The sequence below is a fragment of the Furipterus horrens genome, unplaced genomic scaffold (genome assembly GCF_987537825.1).
Source record: "Furipterus horrens unplaced genomic scaffold, mFurHor1.1.pri manual_scaffold_2, whole genome shotgun sequence".
Classification (NCBI taxonomy): domain Eukaryota; kingdom Metazoa; phylum Chordata; class Mammalia; order Chiroptera; family Furipteridae; genus Furipterus; species Furipterus horrens.
In genome coordinates, this window is record NW_028327172.1 from 86525496 (window position 1) to 86530687 (window position 5192).

Here is a 5192-nt window from a genome sequence, read left to right on the forward strand (position 1 = left end):
ATACATCCTGCATATCAGATATTTACATTATGATTCATAACAGTAGCAAAATTATAGTTATGAAGTAGCAACAAAAATAATTTTAAGATTGGGGGTCACCACAACATGAGGAACTGTATTAAAGGGTCGGGGCATTAGGAAGGTTGAGAACCACTGATCTAGAGTGTTGTTCAATGCCTCAATATCCTTGGCGTTTCTTTGCCTCAAAGATCTGTCCATTGTTGACAATGGGGTGTTAAAGTCCCCTACTATGAATGTATTGCTATTGATATACTTCTTGTAGTCTTCCAATGTTTTCCTTATATATTTGAGTGCACCTATGTTGGGTAAATATGTGTCTATCAGGGTTATATCTCCTTGATGGATTGTTCCCTTAAGTATTATAAAATGTCCTTCTTTGTCTCTTTTTATGGGCCTTGCTGTGAAATCTGTTTTGTCAGATATAAGTATTGCTACCCCAGTTTTGTTTTTTTTTTCATGTCCATTTGCTTGGAATACTTTTTTCCATCCCTTGACTTCAGTCTGTGTAGATCTTTTGTTTTGAGCTGTATCTCTTGTAGACAACATATATGTGGGTCATGTTTTCATATCCATTCCACTACCCTATTCCTTTTAATTAGAATATTTAATCCATTTACATTTAAGGTTATTATTTACAGATATTTATTTATTTCCTTTTGTACCTGTGTTCCTTCCCTCTCTTTTTTTCTTCTTTTTCTTAGAGCATTCCTTTTAGCATTTCTTGCAATGCTGGTTTGGTGGAGATGTATTCTCTTAGTCTTCCTGTGTCTGGGAAACTCCTTATTTCACCTTACATTTTGAAAGAGAGACTTGCTGGGTAGAGTAGTCTTGGTTGTAGGCCTTTGTTTTTCATTGTTGGGAATATTTTTTGTCATTCCTTTCTGGCTTGTAGTGTTTCTTTTGAGAAATCAGTTGATAGCCTTATTGGAGCTCCCTTGAATGTTATTTGCTGTTTTTCTCTTGCTGCTTTTAGGATTCTGTCTTTGTCTTTGAATGTTGCCATTTTCATTATGATGTGCCTAGGAGTAGGCCTTTTGGGATTCATCTTCATTGGGACCCTCTGTGCTTCCTGGACTTGCATGACTTTTTCTCTCATCAAGTTAGGAAAATTTTCTGTCATTATTTTTTCAATCAGGTTTTCTATCCCATGCTCTTCTTCTTCTCCTTGTTTTATCCCTATGATACAGATATTGTTCCATTTCATGTTGTCCCGCAGTTCTCTTAAACCATATTCATTCTTTTGAAGCCTTTTTTTTTCATTTTGTTGCATTGTTTCAGAATTTTTTTCTACATTGTCCTCTAACTCACTGATCTGATCCTCTGCTTCATTTAGCCTGCTTTTGGTTGATTCTACTGTGTTCTTCAGTTCAGAAATTGTATTCTTCATTTCTCCCTGGTTCTTATTGATAGCTTCTATGCCCTTTTTTATGCTGGTGTAGTTCTCAGTAAGTTCCTTGTAGCTTCCCTTGAGTTCTTTGTAGTTCTCCCGGAGTTCATTGTAGTTTTCTTTGAGTTTGTTGAGTTCATTAAGGTTCCTCATTACTATTGTTTTGAATTCCATGTCTGATAATTTGCTTGCTTCTATTTCATTTATCCCTTCTTCTGGGAATTCCTCCTTTCCTTTTGGTGAGGTGTTGTTTCTGTTTGGTGGGGTGTTATCCACCTCCCCATTTTGGGCACTGGTCTTGTTTCTGCTTCTTAGATTGATCTGCTTTTATTTTCTACCTTTGTGGTGTGACCTTCTTATATACAGTTGTTGTGCTGCTGCCTCCAGCTGATGCTACTTGGAGAGGAGCAGTCTGCTTAAGTGATTTCTCCCGTAGCACTGGGGATGATTCTGTACTGGGACCTAGTCACCTGTTCTCCCAGCTCTTTCTCAAGAGCCAGCACCCAAAACTTATTACAAAATGCCTCTAGTTCACTTCACTGTCTTTTGGCCTCAGCCAGGGGTGAGTGCACTCCCTCGTGCAAGCCAGGGGTGGGTTGACCGTTGCGCACTGGAGCAGGTGGGTCCAAGGCAGACCCTCTGCTCACCTGTTCTGGTGGAAGAGGAGGCCTCAGCATGGTGGCCAGCAAGTTGGTTTCACGCCTATGCGTTTGTTTCACACTTACTGGGGTGGACCGGGGGTGCCTGGGCATAGTGGCCAGCGAGTTGGTTGCGCACCTGGGCAGGGAGGCTGGGGCACTTCCGTGTGCACATTCGCACAACCCAGGGGGAGGGTTGGGGAGTGGGTGAGTGTGCTTCTGCACCTACGTTCCTCAAGAATCTTGTCTCACCCCTAGCCTCTCCTCCCCTCTCCACAAAAAACAAAAGAGAGAAAGGAAAAACACATTCAAACACAATAGCGGTATGCTGTTTCTTACCTCTCAGAGCCAGATGCCACCGACCCACTCCTGACTCTACCAGTGGGCAGAGCCTCAATCTCCTCCCAACTCTTCTCTGGGGAAACCTGGGCTCACTAAATAATCTTTACATACTGCCAGCCACAGCTCAGGGAGACAACCCAGTCAGAAATCCCATCTCGTCCCTTTCTCTTCCAATATCCTCACCAGACAGGTCACTCCCAGACAGTCTTCTCTGATCTAGCAGCACCAAGGCTCAACTCCTGCCAATATCCAGATGGTAACTGAGATGTTCTGTCTGCAGTTAGTCTAAGCTACAGACAGGTCTTGGGAGCAAGAAAGTGCAGCCTCCCCTCACTCCTCTGCCATCTTCAAAATCTCCCCATCTTAACATTTCTGCCGAAGAAAAGATATCCCAAAATCTACGGGAATCATCCCTCCCTCTCCCCAACCTTGCCAGCACTCCTTTGAGAGTAAAGCTTGCACTTGCCACCCAAAGGAGGCATCCTCCACCCTCATCATCATTAGCACCACTACTGCCATTATATTTTTTAGTTTAACAGAGGATAAAGAAAGGTTGGCCAAGTGGTGGAAGAATGAGAATGGGGAAGGTAGAAGCTGATTAGAGAACAGTCTGAATGAGAGAAATTGGTAGAAAACAGATGAGCCTCAGTGTGAATAAAATATTTCATAAATATGTAAAGGTAATTAATCCATTCAATAACTACATAGCTAAGTAGGAAGAGTAAAAATGACTCAAGATCTTTTTTTTTTAGCAAAAAGTTGTACTCCATTTGAGAATAACTTAATTGACAACTTGATGCTGTGAATCTAATGGGAATAAGAAGTGTCATAAAATAACTGCTATGTACTGAATGTGTTCTCTCTCCACATTCATACGTTAAAATTCTACCCCTCAAGGATTGGGAAGTGGGGTCTTTTGGAGGTGACTAGGTTATAAAGGTGAAGCCCTCAAAATGGGATAAGTGCCCTAACTTTAAAAGCCCCAAGACAACTCCCTTGCCCTTTCTACCATGTGAGGACCCAGAGAGAGGTTGACAGTATGCAACCCAGAAGAGGGCCTTCTCTAGAACACGACCATACTGGCACTCTGATCATGGAACTCCAGTCTCCGTCAGTGAGAAATAAATTTCTGTTGTTTCTAAGCAAACCAGTCTATGGTATTCTGTTATCATAACTGAACAAGCCAAGACAACGACATCGTGTGTAATCTATTCCATTTTATTATAAAATTGTAAATGATGAAACTGAAAAATAAAAGGCTAGTTATGGGGAGAACATACATATAGCTTAAGAGCTCCCTTATATAAGAACCACCAAGAACAGAAGGAAGAGCTTTTAAGTAAACCCCCTACCTAATGCCTGCGATCCCAAACTTCTCATCCATTCAACAAGTATTTAAAGGAGTCTATGCTGTGCTAAATACTGGGCTTATAGTATTAAATGAAATAGATGATGTGCCTTTCTTTGTGGGGTTTACTGCCCAGAAATTAAGATGTATATATAATGAAGTGTTAAGTGCCCTAAAAGATAAAACAGTGCGGGAATATAAAAAACTATGAAATCCCAATTAGCAGTAAGTGGAGAGAGAACGAGGAAAAGCTTAATGAAAAGTATGGCATTGGAGCTGGGTTTGGAAATGTAGGTAGAATTTGAACAGGTAGGGGAGAAAGAAGGAGGAGCACCGTAGGCAGAAAGCGCAGCATAAGCAAAGGCCCTGGAAATGGGAAACCTTGGGGTGTGGCCAAAGGAGAGCAAATAGGGTTATTTGGGTGGACCATAAGGTGGCCAGTAGCAGCTTCACCTTTCCTTCTCCATCCCCCACAATCATTCCCTGAGCCTTGCCTTTCTGGAGCTAATCTACCTTTCTAACTTTTCCATCTCCTGCTACTTTCACCTCCTCATCTCTGCCCCCAGGGAACCCTCAATCAGAATAGAGGGATTTATGAGCAGTAGCACTCCCTTCCTCAAATCAATGACCAAAGATCAATAGCTATAATGCGGAAATTTAATCCATATTCATTAGAATTGAATTGAGCAAATGATATTATAAAAACTCCCTGGAAATCTGTGGAAGGGAATTTAAAAGAAAGTTATTCTATGTCAGTACTGTCTGCCAAGCTACAGGTTTAAGAAATTCATCAAGGGTAGTTCCTATTAATTTTCAAAGGAAACTTAAAAGGTTATTTAGGAGCATAGCTATATTGGCCACTCAGATGCAGAGTGTATGGAGATGGAAGATGTGTTCTTCTCCACATGGATTTGGAGATCTAGGAAGTAGAATTGACTAAATAAACTCATGAGTCATTCTAGTCTTAGAATCGTATGATTCCTGGATTTGGCCTTGATACCACAAGGAGTCACAGATGTGCTTCAGGAATGTCTCAGGTGGTCATTTACTTAGAAAAGAGGTTGGCTCTTGAAGACTAGCCTCCCTCCTGGTCCCCTTTCCTGTCCCAAGGAGTCTCTGGTGACTTTCATAGCCAGACTCCCCAGTCTCTACACACCATACATCTCACGAAACAAGAGCAGACACAGATTCACAAGGAAGCTTTAGGCTAATGCAGCTGTGAAAACTAGAGGACTGAGCAGTTACTTCACATCTTTCTGTGGACGGGACCAGAGTCTCTTATGCATCACAGCAAAAGAGCCCTTACTTAAGCAGGAGTCACTTCAAGGTGAGGCATCAGAGCCATGGAAGAAAGTTGTAAAATATTGGTGGTCATCCACACAAATGGTCTAAAGCAGATGGAATGGTAGTAACGGTTTCTGGGCAGTTTTTCAGTCTTCCTTGTTACCCAGTTCCA